A 17,038-nucleotide genomic window follows, 5' to 3' on the forward strand; every position below is an offset into this window, starting at 1 on the left:
CTGTTTGTATGATACAGCCAATGCACACTAACTTTACAAACAAAGCCGGGAGCCAGTAACTGGAATAAAGTTATAATAATTACAATTGTCGTATAAAGTCGGCTTTCTTTTTTCTCCCCCCTCAAAGGTTTCTAAATTTTAGATGTGTTTTTAATAGTCATGTTTTATATATATGACCACTGAGGAAGGCCCAAGAGGCCGAAACGTATATGGTCTATTGGTCATTTATATTATGTATATCATCAACTGTGCTGAAGGTTTCTGTAACAGTTTACACTGGTGGTTTTATATGTAGCCTGTATTCCAGGCCCAGTGTTTTTATCATATTTATTGTGAACACTTAGTAAATATAATTATTTTATAAGATTTTATAACCTCCAGCTCAACCTTAGAGGCTCCCCATGTGTTGAATGTAACAATGAAAATTACTCAGCGCACATATAAAGAAAAATCAAGTGTACACTGTACACGGATTGTACATGCATTCAGTGTAACTTGTGACCAGGGCTACTGTGTACAGTGTACACTGGACTCTCCTTTGTATAAGCATTGAGTAATGATCATGTTAATAGTCAACAAATGTACAGCTGAATATATGATACAACTCCCATATTTAACCAAGTACTGGTCCCCAGTTTCATTCATAAAGTGTACTCACATTGACTCTTACAAACTGATGTATGCACATACAGGCATGATGTGTGTGTGTTCACTGTAACATATGAACAGGGTATCTATGGAGGGGTAAACTCTCTTCATGTAGGGCTTTATGCACAGGTTGCATTGGAGCTTTGGATCAGGGCACAAAGAATATTCCCACCTGAAGATGTATCAACCAAGCTGTCAACTGTCGAGAAGTCTAAAATTTCCATTTGTTTTCTTCTTAGATCCTGTACCAATTGTTTCTCTTGGCCAACCATCCTCATATCTACCCTGTTCTCCATGCTCTGTCTTATTATGTTGATCATGGTCTACACCAAACTCAGGAAAATAGGTAACATTTTTTCCTATCTGTTTTACTTGAGTTCAGCCACAGTCCACTACGGGTTTCCCACTGCATTCCTGACCAACTGCATATTTAGTGCAGCAGATCCTCCCCCTTCATGTCTCTTCTTGTATTTCCCAGAAAGGCAACCTTGCGATAGCACTCTGTAATTCAGCAGTTTCCCACCCTTAATTCACCATGTACTTGTAGTACCGTTGCACCATTTATGTAGGTAAGATTGACTGCATTCACTGCTTCAAAATGGGGCAAATAATGCCCCTTGGCGCCGTTTCCAGGGCATCTATGAAAATACGAAGAGGAGAAGGTAGAAGATCTGAATGAGGCCCCTCTGTGGTGCTTTAAAAATTAGTTCCCTGCAGCTGCTGCCTGGCAAGCAAGTCTTGTTGGGGGAACCTGACCATGCCTCACTAGACAATATAACATCTAGTTTGGCCTCTACCAAGAATGAACAAGAGCTGTCTAACTTTCTGCATAGTTTCTCAGAAGTAAGACCATTAAGTTCAATGGAACTGAGTCCCAAGTAAATGTGCACATGATTGCACTGTGAGATGTTTCAGCAAAGATGCAACACCCAAAATCAACCTTTCACACACAAAAAAAGGAAATGCTCAAAATGCCTGGTCGCCTCGAACAGTGTTATACCATCATTAGGTGGAATAGGAGGCAGTTGGAAGTTTCACATGTTCTTTTCTACAAACTGATAAGGAATGCCCCTTGTGTCTCATTGGTAACATGCTGAGCTAACTAGGCTTGTATTTTCTGTTTTAGATAAGAAAATATCTTACCATAAGGCAAAAAGACGGCCTGGATTAAGAACAAAGAAACCCAACAATACCCAGGAAGGTGGAAAGGAACTTGGTTCTCAGAAAATGCCAGCCAGCCAGCCTGCACACGTATCTCTGTGGCTAAGGGAACAAATCAAGTCACAAATGGCACAGAGTCCAAATGCACAAGTCAACAGCTGCACACGAAAAGGCAAGTCCTCCACTGAAGAAACCAGCTTCTGGTGTCAAAAATTAACCTCATGGGAATGCTTCCTTTCCTGGATATGTAAATGTGACAATACTAATAAAATAAGAGAGATTGATTGGTCTTATCTCCAGCCACATTCTGGTGCTGCTGACCCCCCCAGACTTGAGCCAAATCCTTCAGACAGAGGCAAAATGCTCAGCAAACCTCAGGATCACTGAGTCCTTGAGTGGTCTTCTGTTTGGCTGGTAGCCAGCCACATTTTCCCTTTATCTTATCAGAAAATGTAGGGCTTGAACTGGGAAACTCAGGAACTAAATCTGAAACAAATGATAGCAAGATATATAGGCTCTATGAAGGCCATTTAAAGCACACTTACTAAGGAGAATGTCCCACTGAACACGGTAGAACTAACGTCCGAGTAACCATGTGAATTCATGGTAAATATATTTGGAACTTTCCTCTTTAGGCCTAGCAGAGACCAGTATTGGCATCTTGGACAAGCAGAAAATAAGCCTGTTTTGCTGTGATGACCCAATCTTGGCCTTTAGGTTTATTATCACAGCCAAGAATCCCAAACTTCCTCACCTCAATCTGACTGGCCCATCTTCCCTGGCCTTCATCCTCTTGTCTGCCATCCCACCAAACCTCCTTGAACTGCACATCCCAGCTCCCACTCTTATGCCTATCTAATTATGAACAAATTTTATATGTATCCCCTGTAATCATCTGTAAGGGGCCTGGAGTTCTTCTAGAATTTCTTCATGGGCATCCCGACCAGTAAACGCGTGACAACGGGAAACAACGGCTCAAAAGTGGTTTGGTTTGCCTCGCAGTTAATGCGGCTTAAACTGTACATCCAGGGAAAACCCGGAGCTGCAATGAATAAAGTAAAATTTGATCCGAGGAAAATTGCTGTTTAAACTGCAGCAAATACCCGTGAAGAATCCCCCAGAGATCAGTTCCCCTGGAGGAAATGGCCATTTTGGAGGGTAGACTCTATGAAGTCACATCAGCATTGAGCTCCCTCCCCTTCTTAAACTCCGCTCTCCCTAGGCCCTGCCCTCAAATCTCCAGGAATTTCCCAAGCCAGAGCTGGCAATCCTAGTGCCTGTTATGGGAATTTTTATCTTTTCTTCATACTGCCCATGCATGACAAGCTCCCTCCTTTTCTCTCACAATGTACTAAACAAACATTCCAACCTCTATACCCTATACGAAATTTCAAACCCCATCCAAGTCCTTGCAGCAGTGGCTGTTTACATTCAATCTAATCTCCAAATGTCTCATTTACTTCCATTTATCTCAAATACCTGAATTGTTATTGAAATGTTCTTTTTTCTTTGCTCATAGGTAGCTCCTCTGAACGCTCCTCTCACAGTGGACAGGTAATGGTCTCAACTCCATTTCCCATGAATCCCACTTGAACTGGGATACTAGTATTACTCTTACTACTGTAGCAGGACCTTGAAGCTTCAGCACAATTTGAAAGGACTTCTTTTTCTTTAAAATAAAAAGAGAAATTCCCTATCTTCTAAATATACATGGCAGATGTACTAGATTCAAGGATGGTCCAAAATATCCAAATAGTCAAATATTCAGATAAATGAATCTTCTGATTATAGATATCAGTTATACAGACATTAAGCTATAATGTGTACATACGGTAGATTTATATTATTAGGAAGTTTTAGCAATCAAAATTCAGATAAAGGGAATTTTATTGTTTACTTTAAAGGCTGAAGGGTTAAAGTCATTTCCAACTTCTTTAAATATTCTATGGATATTCCTGGATCGGACAATACTTGGTTTTTAAATTTTTTTTAAATTAAGGAGCAAATTCAGCTTTTTCTACATACTTAGCATGTGTGTGTGTTAAGTGCTGTCAAGTCGCTTCCAACTCATGGTGACCCTATGAATCAATGTCCTCCAAAATGTACCTGTCTTTGACAGCCTTGCTCAGATCTTGCACATACTTAGCATATGCGTATGAAAACCCCTGCCTTGTCTGTGAATTGCTTGCCTTGTCTGCTTTCGTGATTAGCATGAGCCACTCGCTTTATTATTAAATATAGTAATGAAATGATACATAACTCCATGAAGAACAAGCGCTAGCTCCTGCTTTATACTGAATTGGTGCATCAAGGTCAGTACTGCCTATCTGACGGGCAGTGATTCGCCAGAGCCTCAGGAAGGCCTTTCATATCACCTGATCCTTTTAACTGGAGAGGCCAGAGACTAAACCTGGAACTTTCTGTATGCAAAGCAGATGCTATAACACTAAGCCACATTATTTATTGGACAGTAGGAAGCCATTGCTATGGACCTGATGTCTGCACATATAGGCCTGTACGAGCATGTGAGAATCAGCTCTAATCAGCAAAAGGTTAGAAAGAGGTACTTCTGACCATTTTCTCTCTCTCATAAACTGAAATGTACAGGTTTGTGAAAATATTGAGGGGTTTTTTGGATCATGTGAAGTAAATTACACAGATATGGCTCTATCTCAGTCTGCTACATTCACATATACAAAGATAGTTTTTAATTGGTTTCCCTAAAAGTGAGGCACCAATCCTAGCATTTCTACAGTGAGTGTTTGAAGCACTGCACATGCATCATCTCACAAATCCCTTCTATTGTGTAAAGTAGGTTAGTTATAATCCCCAAATTGAAGATGTGGAGTGAGGACGATTAATGCCAAGAAAGAAAAAATTGCTTCAGCTCCTCTAAGGAGTTCGTGAAGTTTAAACCATGGACTTGTCAAATTTAGCTAATACACTACATCAGCTATTGTGTAACCTTCTGGACTGGGAGAGTATTGCACTTGTACTGTGGTTTCATGCTGCAAATGTTGGACCAGAGTTGATCATGCTCTTGAAAATTTGAATTTTGGCTTGTTTTTCAGCATTCTGATTCAGATGATGTCAATTATACAACCATTACCTTCCCAGTTCCCAAGCAAGGTACCAGCACAGTTGGTGGCTATAGAGATTAAAAGGAGACGATAAAACACGAGATTGTGAATCCTCTGGAAAGGAAACTGAATTTCTGGCTACATTGTTGTTGTTCAATTGGTTCCCCTTCAGTGGATGACACCACAAACCCCCTCAAAAAACTGTAATTCTATTTCAGCTTCTCAGTGAGAGTTACTGTACCTATTTTAACCTGCTAATCTCTTTTTATTCATGCCAGTATTGCAATGGAAATTACCTGTGGAACACATTGTATACCCTTTGCAACTTATATCACGTATATTGTAGTAAGCTGAAAACTAGTTTAAGTACACCTACATATTTTATGTGGCTGACACGTTGTGTTATCACAGGCTTATTAATAAACTGCCTATGTGTCAACAGGGAAGACTCAGCAACTGAATGTTGAATATCCATGTAGCTGCTGGGAGGGCAGTGGGGGAAGATCAGTGTGTCTTGAAGGAAACCTCAAGGGAAATGACTAAAGAAAATATGGGTCTGTTTATTGTTGATGGGAAGTGGTGTGGACTGAAGGCCTTGTTGACCTGAATTTCACATAGTTTAAAGATAAGTAGCCAGATCTTTGGTTGCAGGTTTCTAATTTTGTAATAACTTTCATTATTTTGCATATGAAGCAATATTGTTATACATAGGAATGGCCAATGCTCTAGACATAGATTTTAAGTAAAATATTAGGGGGGAAATCAGGTTGGACCAGTACATTGAGATCTGTTAAATCCTTTATTGTGTGTGTGGGATGGAGACTTTAAACACTCCAGTGGCAAATGTATCAGTTTAATAGCTCTGAAAAATAATTACCAGAAAGAAGGTATACTGCTTTACTTAATTTTATTATGAAGAATAATTTGTTTAACAATAATATTATTTTAATTAATTTTATTTAAAATGTCTCTATCCCACAACTCCAAGTGTAATTCAAAGCAATTTCCAAATATAAAAATGTAGAAAACAAAAACATGTATTAAAACTACCAGGCAACTGCATAAAAATATTCAGCAATAAACAACCAGTAGTATGAAACATTAATGCATAGCTCAGCTCAGAAGAAATAATTATTTTAGAAAATCTCCAAAGCCAAAAAAAAAAAAAAAAAAACCACAAAAAAAATTCCCTAAAAATCACAGAGGGCTTGGAGGAAAGAAGAGTGGGGAAACCTCTCTAACCAGCTCCAAATGTCTGGATTAGGAATACTAGGTCCTGTGCATGATGTGGGGATATCATATTGAACAGCAGTACTAATAGTAGTCCTTCCACATACCTAGGGTTGCCAGCTCCAGGTTGGGAAATACCTGGATATTTTTGGGGCGGAAACTGAGGAGGGTGTGGTTTAGGGAGGGGAGGGACTTCAATGGGATACAATGCCATAGAGTCCACCTTCCAAATTGGCCATTTTCTCCAGGTGAACTGATCTCTGTCATCTGGAGATCAGTTGTAATCCCAGGAGATCTCCAGCTACTACCTGGAGGTTGAAGGAACCTATGCTGAAAATAGTGGTAACTGTACAAAGAGGCAGCACGTGGCTCAAAATAATAAACATCAATATCAAAAAACAACAATTGTGTTTGTCTTACTGTCAAATGTATTGAAAATAGACCACCAAAACAAATTAAAAGTGTGTCAAAAAACACACACAATAGCCTCGCAGGGCTAGCCTCGCAGGGTTTAAGACAGTGCCAATAGGCTGAAAATATAGGAAAGCCAAACAGCCAAACAAAAATAAAGCCTCCCAGGCTGAATATAAACCAAAAAAGATATGGTTATAAGCAATACACAACAATAGTGGAGGTTGTAAGCAATACACAACAATGGTGGTATTACAATCACAATAGTAACAAAACAAAACAAAACAACAATGCGGTCCAAGGTGGGTCCGTCGCAAAGACGCGTTTCGAATCTTCTTCAGTTTGCCGACCCTGAGGATTTAAAGGGACCATACCTTTCTTAGGAAACAGACATTTCATGCAAGGTTATGAAACAACACTATTAACAACAATGTTTATCTAAGCAATTTTAAGAAATTAAAGGCTTTAAAGGCTTACCAACCACTTTCAGAGAAGGAATTAGAACTTAGTAGAATAGTTGATCACATGTATAACCTGCAATACAATAATGCCATTTAAGAATGAAAAATAAATGGGAAGAAGCTATCTTAAAAATTTATAAGAATGGTGGATGTTAAAGAGGGAAGAAAGGTAATACATCTTACCCCATCTGATACTACAAGATGTTAAGATTTTTTCATGAAAATTTTCAATCCGACCTCAGCCTTTGCTGCTTGTGGAGTGATAGAAAAAGAACAATTCCTAAAGTATCCACAGCTGAGGCTTGAGATAAGGATGTTAAAACCTAGTTAAAGGGACAGCTGCTTACAAGAAGCAAGATAAGTCAAACTCTGTTCAAACCACTAGGTGTCATTGTTTTGAAAAGAAAAATGAAGAGTCTTTCTTGACAGTTAAGAATCTTCCCAATATCCGGGGTGTGATAGGATCGAGGCTGATATTGCCAGATGACAAAAAATTTTAGATCCTTGTCAGTATGGCCATGGCTTACAAAATGGCTAACTACAGAGGCCTCCAAAGTTTTCATTCTTATTCTCGTGCGATGTTCTTCAATACGGAGTCTGATTTGGCATTTTTGATTTTTATTTGATTTTGATTTTTGTTTAGCTGTTCGGCTTTCCTATATTTTCAGCCTATTGGCACTGCCTTAAGCCCTGCAAGGCTATTGTGTGTGTTTTTTGACACACTTTTCATTTGTTTTGGTGGTCTATTTTCAATACATTTGACAGTAAGACAAACACAATTGTTGTTTTTTGATATTGATGTTTATTATTTTGAGCCACGTGCTGCCTCTTTGTACAACTACCTGTAGGTTGACAACCCTGCACATACCATTAGGAATTGTATCCTGTGTTATCTGTGAGTGTGTGTAGTCATAATCATGTGGCTTTGCAGGGAGGGATTATTTACAAAAAAGCCCCTAAAATAAACTATATGCTAAACACAAAATATAGCTGAGAGTACTAGATTATTGCCTCCCGTCTCCAATTTATGTGTGCAGTAGTTAACACCAGAAGGCCTGAAGAGAAGTCCAAGAAGAAACCATCAGATGTGTGGGCCAGCTGAGGGCTCTGGGTTTTCAACCTGCAGCTCTGACCTCGAGTTTCAGGGTCAGAGTTTGAGACTGAGCAACCTTACCCAGCACTTTTCTCCTTGTGTATTAAAGTGCCCAGAAACTGGTCGCACAAGATCTTGTGCATGCAGAAACGCAAGTGGGAATGCAATAAATTTGACAGTGCAAGTGGCCAACTCAATCTTTTTCTTGCATTTCGATTTACGCAAAAACTCTAGTGCAAGCTGAAAATGTGTGCTGGATCCAATCCATAGTCTGATGAGTACTTGAACAGGAAACTTTCTAAGGATACTCTATATACCACATGGAGTTTCGCTACAGAAGAAAGGTGGAATCTAAATGTGATAAATCAATAAAATGCTTGTCCAAAAGGAATATAAGAAAATAGTATCAGGGCCTGTCTTTTATGTGAAGTAATGCTCAATGATAGGTGGCTAGGGTTGCCAGGTCCCTCTTTGTCACCGGTGGGAGTTTTTGGGAGTTTTTTGGGGGCGGAGCCTGAGGAGGGCGGGGTTTGGGGAGGGGAGGGATTTCAATGCCATAGAGTCCAATGGCCAAAGCAGCCATTTTCTCCAGGTGAACTGATCTCTATTGGCTGGAGATCAGTTGTAATAGCAGGAAATCTCCAGCTAGTACCTGGTGGTTGGCAACCCTATAGGTGGCTGGCTTATAAATATGTATGTACTGACCAATTAGATGATGAAATAGTAACTGTTTGCTCTGTGGAGACTGCCTTCAACCTCCAAAGGGGGTAGGAATTGCTTACCCATGGAAATTAGGGACAGAAACAAGAATAGCACCTAGGGGAGGAGAATCCTAGTTGGGAAGCTGAACAGAACAGCTGTTCTTCAGATGAACCTTACAGGGTGATGGACCCTTTGTATGCATTGCTTCTGGCAGGAATAAACATAGCTGAGTTGCTTGCAGGACAGCTTGGTAGAAAACAAGCTGGGTTTTTCTTGGAAGAGTCCAAAGCCATAAAAATACATGTTTGCAGGTTTTTAAAAAATAATATTTCACCAATAGTTTGATCCAGAAAAAAACACACACACCTCAATTTATACTTTAAACCTGACATTCCAAACCACATAATCAAAATAAAATAATTTAAAACCTGGCCCTTTGCTGTTTGCCTTGGAGCTTCACTGTGCCAGAAATGAAATTACACTCCCTTTCTCTCTGTGATGACCTTAAGCTTTCCCCAAACACAAGCTAGACCTTCATAGCTGATTACATTGCTTCCCCCGCACCCCAGAATACAAGCTTATTGCCTTTTATAAAGAGCCAGGAGATGGCTTGGAAATACCAGCTGTGATGTCAGATCCAGATTGTTTGAAATTCTGTTGGCACCCAAATACACCAACAGATAGCACTGTCCCTTAGCTCTCCCTTGGATACTTCCCTTCCTGATTTTGGACTGCTATTCAAGAGCAGACCGATAAGCTACTTGTGCTAGAATGAAGACTGGCCAACTTCACAAGTCTTTTACCCTTGTGTTTCAAAGTTTTGAGCCAGAGCATCTGGCCTTTTGTTCACGCATGTCTGCCAGTGAAAAAAGTGGTGTTTCATTGCAAATGAAGCTACTACTGAAATTGGGAAAGGGTTATGAACTGGGGTGGACATTATATTTTCAGCCAACCTTAGGGTTGCCATGTAGCCCAGTTGGCCAGGTTTTACTCAGAGCCTGAGTAAACCACCCAGCACCCATTAGGCACAATGTATGGCTCTGATTCCACAACTCACTTGGCAGAGGCAACCTTCATAGAATTCCCAAGACCGATGGCACTGGGGTATCTCAGTAGCAAAGTATCTCAGTATTATAGAACTAAGTTACCATCCAACACCTTACAGAGACAGGGTTTAGAATGGCTCTCCTCTGGCCTCTTCTGGCATGCCCATGATGTTGTTTCTTTAAGGTCACTACACAAGCAGAGCATTAGTGGGGAGCTATAGTGTATCTCCCAACATGCTGGGATTATTGCTAAGCCCCCCTGCCATATCTCTGCATTATGCTGATGTATTTGCATGTTATAATGGTGTAGGGGCTTAGTTGCCATCCAAGCACTTTTCAGAATGGCTTTATTTTATTTATTTTACAAAATGTATATCCTGCCTTTCTGCCTTCACAAAGGCTACCTTTAGGATCGGTCCCTTAAATTATGCTGTTCAGTCTTTTGAATGTTGAAGGTAAAACTTCAGCAAGTCTGTTGGAAAACTTCTGGTAGCTGTAAAATTAGTAGAGAACCAACCCTGGAGAAATGCATCTGTGGCAGTTTTACATAGACTATCCAAATGTAAAAACTGCATTTTATGTTCATTTAAAATGATTCAGACAACCACAGCTGGTCAATCATGACCAAATTGGTTTTATGAATCAAGCCTAGAGCATTGAATAATGCAGAGATTTGGAGAACTGCATAGCAAACCAAAATAAATTGAGCTGATGCCCCTGTAAAATTATCAGATGATCACTGTCTCCCATGCCTTTACATAACTGTTACATCTCCCTTGGTGCAGCTTCTCACTTCTTTTGTAGTAGAGGGAAGATTTTGGTGCCAAGACCGCCCCCTCCCCGCATTCAAAGAATTGAGGGGAGGGGCGCATTTTGTCTGCGGGCGCGAAAAGAGAGCCAGTCCTCTTGCATCTTTGCCTGACGTGGGGAAGAGGGCGGGCCTGGGGGAAAGGGCTTAAGAGCGCCGGGGTGGAAATTTCCTCCCTCTTTGGAAGCGGACGGAGCAGACAGGCAGTCGGAGGAACAGAGGAACTCACACCCGGACACGTGGCTAAGTATCCGAGCGAGGGAGCACTGGGCTGATCCGCCCCCCGTGGCGGGAGCAGTGCGGGAGAAAGGTGGCTTCATGGTTCATTTTACAACTCCGGTGAGCACCCTGAGGCATCACTTGGGAAGATGAAGGAGTAACCCTCAAACCAGGACTGGGGCCTCGGTGCCTGGCAGGGACCTGGGACAGGAACTCCTTGAGGGGTGCCGCTATCCTTTACCTATAGACCTCGCGGCTAGGGTGGATTGGACGCGGCACACCTCCCTCGAGCACTAAAAAGGCTTGGCAAGGAAGAGCGGGAGCCGTACCACATGTGACGGCTCGGAGCTCAGAGCCAGGGTGGGTCTCGCCCTTAGAGCGGGGATGCAAAAGCAAGAGGAGGCCTGACTCTTCAGCATCCCCACAATGGCCCGCACTGCAGTCAGTTATTGGGGATGTTTTGGTTTTGTGCGCTGCAGATCCCTATTGAATGATTAAATAAAGTTGGCCCTTTTATTATCCCAGCTCTGGTGTCGGCTCTCATTATTTACGCATTCGCGGACAAGACCGCCCCCTCCCCGCATTCAAAGAATTGAGGGGAGGGGCGCATTTTGTCTGCGGGCGCGAAAAGAGAGCCAGTCCTCTTGCATCTTTGCCTGACGTGGGGAAGAGGGCGGGCCTGGGGGAAAGGGCTTAAGAGCGCCGGGGTGGAAATTTCCTCCCTCTTTGGAAGCGGACGGAGCAGACATCCCACCCTCCCTCTCCGTGTTTCAGAGTAGGCGTAAGCTGGTCGCCCATCTGGGGGCCGGGTAGGAATTTTTTACCCCCCAGGCACCATTGGCAACTAGCCGAAGGGGTTTTTTCGCCTACCCTGCTCTGAAAGTGGTAGGTAGCATGCGGGAGCAGTGCGGGAGAAAGGTGGCTTCATGGTTCATTTTACAACTCCGGTGAGCACCCTGAGGCATCACTTGGGAAGATGAAGGAGTAACCCTCAAACCAGGACTGGGGCCTCGGTGCCTGGCAGGGACCTGGGACAGGAACTCCTTGAGGGGTGCCGCTATCCTTTACCTATAGACCTCGCGGCTAGGGTGGATTGGACGCGGCACACCTCCCTCGAGCACTAAAAAGGCTTGGCAAGGAAGAGCGGGAGCCGCACCACATGTGACGGCTCGGAGCTCAGAGCCAGGGTGGGTCTCGCCCTTAGAGCGGGGATGCAAAAGCAAGAGGAGGCCTGACTCTTCAGCATCCCCACAATGGCCCGCACTGCAGTCAGTTATTGGGGATGTTTTGGTTTTGTGCGCTGCAGATCCCTATTGAATGATTAAATAAAGTTGGCCCTTTTATTATCCCAGCTCTGGTGTCGGCTCTCATTATTTACGCATCCGCGGACAAGACCGCCCCCTCCCCGCATTCAAAGAATTGAGGGGAGGGGCGCATTTTGTCTGCGGGCGCGAAAAGAGAGCCAGTCCTCTTGCATCTTTGCCTGACGTGGGGAAGAGGGCGGGCCTGGGGGAAAGGGCTTAAGAGCGCCGGGGTGGAAATTTCCTCCCTCTTTGGAAGCGGACGGAGCAGACATCCCACCCTCCCTCTCCGTGTTTCAGAGTAGGCGTAAGCTGGTCGCCCATCTGGGGGCCGGGTAGGAATTTTTTACCCCCCAGGCACCATTGGCAACTAGCCGAAGGGGTTTTTTCGCCTACCCTGCTCTGAAAGTGGTAGGTAGCATGCGGGAGCAGTGCGGGAGAAAGGTGGCTTCATGGTTCATTTTACAACTCCGGTGAGCACCCTGAGGCATCACTTGGGAAGATGAAGGAGTAACCCTCAAACCAGGACTGGGGCCTCGGTGCCTGGCAGGGACCTGGGACAGGAACTCCTTGAGGGGTGCCGCTATCCTTTACCTATAGACCTCGCGGCTAGGGTGGATTGGACGCGGCACACCTCCCTCGAGCACTAAAAAGGCTTGGCAAGGAAGAGCGGGAGCCGCACCACATGTGACGGCTCGGAGCTCAGAGCCAGGGTGGGTCTCGCCCTTAGAGCGGGGATGCAAAAGCAAGAGGAGGCCTGACTCTTCAGCATCCCCACAATGGCCCGCACTGCAGTCAGTTATTGGGGATGTTTTGGTTTTGTGTGCTGCAGATCCCTATTGAATGATTAAATAAAGTTGGCCCTTTTATTATCCCAGCTCTGGTGTCGGCTCTCATTATTTACGCATCCGCGGACAAAGGTCTCTCTCCCTTACATTTATCAATGGCATAGGAATCAGCCTTCCTTTGTGACCAGGTAACCCTAAAGGGTCAGCCTAACTCCTACTTTTACAACTTATCTTGCAGAGTTTGCACTCCCTTTCACTTCTAGCTAATTGTCTTTTAACAAGACTGTATAAAGTGATGCAGTTTCTTCTCAACTTTGCACTATCAGCAGCAGCTCAACATGAATTTAGCCCAAGATCTTATTAAAAAAGAACTTAAGGCATTAGTTGCTGTCACAGTCCTGTGTGTCTGATAATTGGTTTTTTAACAGACTGTGCAGGAAAGCAATGATCTTTGAGAGTTTACGTGATTGCAGGCAATAAGATGATGGATCAACGCTAGAAGAAAACAGCCTTTTAAGAACCAGTTATCTGCCGTATTATTCATGACCTCTTCCCATCACAGTGGATTCTATGGCCCAGATTTCCTTTCACTGAATTGTCATTCAATTGAATTCACTGCTATTGCTTCATAAAAACTGCTGCTAACTGCTACTTCATGACATATCTATGCTATAGCCTTTCACCCAAATCACACATGTATTTCAAAGTGCAAAAACTGGATTGAAAACCAATCTTCCCACACAGCCATCAACCTGTTCTGAAACCTAGTACTAATGCATTACAGATTGTATTTCCAGTTTTCACATGCAAGAAACCTGACACTCACATGTTTAGACCTGCCTTTATGTTTTTCACATATGCACATCAACAGTGGGAAGAGGGCAGAAAAACAATGTAAATGGCACATCTGAATTTGGCCTTAAAGTAGGCTAACAAGTCCCAGGATTGGGTGTGGGGGGGGGGGAGCCAGGACAGTTCAACCAGTATAAAAATATTAGATGTTTGCAGTTAGATATGGTTTGAAAGCAGGGAGGAGAGAATGGAGAACAAACTAGCCAATGACACACTTCTGCATACACTTTCCTGTTTTGAAGAGTTCTGAAAGCTACAGAAAGAGTCTCAGGGTGTGGAGCTGACAATAATAAAGATGAAAGATGACCAGAGCGTGAAAAAGTGATGTGGCTGAGAAAGGCATCAGATACTACATGCTGGACTTGTACATCCAGCTATGTGTTCCTTGGTTCTAGCAGCTATCATGCTCTCCCCTTGAAGTCAGCTTGGAGACTCCAGTTGGTGCACAATGCCACAGCTTGGTTATTATTGGGAGCTAGCTAGAGTATGTATATCACACCCATTCTGGAGTTACCTCATTGGCTGTTTGGGGAGGGGAGGGACTTCAATGTCATAGAGCCCAATAGCCAAAGCAGCCATTTTCTCCAGGTGAATTAATGTCTATCGGCTGGAGATCAGTTGTAATAGCAGGAGATCTCCAGCTAGTACCTGCAGGTTGACAACCCTATTGTACTATCTGTTGCTGTATAGGATCCTACTATGTAATGTTTGCATAGTTTAATGTGTCATGTTAATTGCTCATGCTTTGTTTCAACTCTGTTCAGATTTCTGCTTGGTGCCAGATTTCTGCAATCCAACTCTTATTGCATTGTTTACTGGATGTCCCATCCTGTTCATTGTATTGACTTACACTGTGTAATCCAACTTGAGTCTCAGTGAAAAAGATGGACTATAAATAACATAAAAATAAAATATTATAGACTGGAATTAACCAGTGGCTAAAATGCAATCTTTGGGTTTTGAAAAAGTCTTGGGCAAGTTTCCAAATGATGCAACATTAGCCAATAGTTTAATCACAAAATAGTTTATTCTTACATAGGTCATAAGATGCTACAAGAGGGTCTTTTGACACTGAGTGAACAGACTGCTAATGACACATAAAATCAATTCACAGTGGGTAGCCGTGTTAGTCTGTCTGCAGTAGTAGAAAAGAGCAAGAGTCCAGTAGCACCTTAAAGACTAACAAAAATATTTTCTGGCAGCTCATACCCTGCCAGAAAATATTTTTGTTAGTCTTTAAGGTGCTACTGGACTCTTGCTCTTTTCTACATAAAATCAAGTTGAATAAATGAAAAATAGTGGACATCTAGAAAAATAAGCCTAAATGTTACATTAATAGATTATTGGGAATTATTTTACCATTCTAGAAATAGGTCTTGGAATCAGTAAGGATAGCAGCTTCAAATTATTTACTTCAAAACAGGACAATGTTACACTTGCAACTAGGGCTGTTGAAAAAAAATTCGGTATAGTTCGGCTTCGGCAAAATTCGGCCAGTTTTTATTCGGGCCGTGCCGAAGTCCGAACTCCCCCAGAAATTCGGGGGGATCCGGAGTTCGGGGGAAAATTCGCCCCCCCCGCACCTTCAGGGGGATTCCCTGAAGGCGCTCGGGGGGGGGGCTTTAAACAGATCTGCGCCTCCTAGCTGGGAGGCGCAGATCTGTTTAAAGGGCCCCCCACATGCCTTCAGGGAAGCCCCCTGAAAGCGCGCGGGGGCCCCTTTAAACAAGCTCCTCTGCGCTGTCTGCGCAGGCAGCGCAGAGGGTTTCCAGACCCCGGGGGGGGGGCTTTAAATAGATTTGTGCCTCCCGGCCGGGAGGCACAGATCTATTTAAAGCCCCCCCCCCAGCCCTGCCGGGACTCCCGGCAGGGCTGGCGGGGGGCTGGCAAGACCCTCTGCGCTGTCTGCACAGATAGCGCAGATGGTTTCCAGCCCCCCACAAGCCCTGCTGGGACTCCCGGCAGGGCTGGCGGGGGGCTGGCAAGACCCTCTGCACTGTCTGCGCAGACAGCGCAGAGGGTCTTGCCAGCCCCCCACCAGCCCTGCCGGGAGTCCCGGCAGGGCTGGGGAGGGCTTTAAATAGATCTGTGCCTCCCGGCTGGGAGGCACAGATCTATTTAAAGGGCCCGCCGCGCGCCTCCAGGGAAGCTCCCTGGAGGCCCGCGGGGGGGGGGGGAACAGATCTGCGCCTTCCAGCTGGAAGGCGCAGATCTTTTTAAAGGGGCCGAATTCGCCGAATTTATTCAGGAACACCCCGAACTCGGCGAATTCGGCTCCCTGGTTTCCCCCCTTTTTGAGTTCGGTTCGTCTGAACCGAAAAACCACCGAATTGCGGGAAATTCGGCTGTTTTTCGGTTCGGACCGAACCAAATCAACAGCCCTACTTGCAACCAGACTAAATATTTTGTTTCTAAATACATAAACAATTTTGCTTTTAGCCAAACAATTCGTTACCAAATTAACATAATGGTTTCAGTATCTCAATGCAGGTAATATATTACAGATCTTAACTGAAGACATTAGTTTCTTTAAGTAGCTAGCACAGAAATATTCCATTGGCAATGGTACAAAAAAGCATAGCTTGAATCATGTGACATGGATTATTTACTATACTATCACCACTGAACACTTTCACAGTACCAATTAAAACTTCTGTGGGTGGAGATCCTTTTGTTCATAGAAACTCTCTGGGGGCTCCAAGTCAAAGTCTGTATTCTTGAAATGTGAAAAGTGAATTAAGTTATTAATCACACCAATTCATCAACTTGTATTTTCAGCCAGAGTACACAGGTATCAGAACATATGCAGCATGAGAATAAGAGCATGTATCTATGACCAGTCTTCTTCAAATAAGCGTTGACAGCTGTCTCTTTCTACCCAGGTTTAACTGCTGTTGAATGATCTCTGATTTACAAAACCAATGAGCTGTAGAGAACATATTCAATTCTCCTTCCAGGCAGTGTGGACTGGAGCTAAACAAACCCAACTTATGTTTGTTTTCATTATTTCAACTTTGTTTTCATTATTTCTCTTCCCAGCTGCTTGCAATTTCAGCACACTGTCCTGCAAAAATCTACCACATTGGGGTCAAGTATACCACTTCATTTAAGCTCTGATTGTGATGAAACAATAATTCCTTCTAGACTAGAAATTAATTTAGAGCCAAAGCTGGTCCAATGATAGAGACAAACGAGGCAAGTATCTGAGCAGACAAATACCAGAGGTGCTTGCTTTAGC

The sequence above is a fragment of the Euleptes europaea genome, chromosome 2, assembly GCF_029931775.1.
Source record: "Euleptes europaea isolate rEulEur1 chromosome 2, rEulEur1.hap1, whole genome shotgun sequence".
NCBI lineage: Eukaryota > Metazoa > Chordata > Lepidosauria > Squamata > Sphaerodactylidae > Euleptes > Euleptes europaea.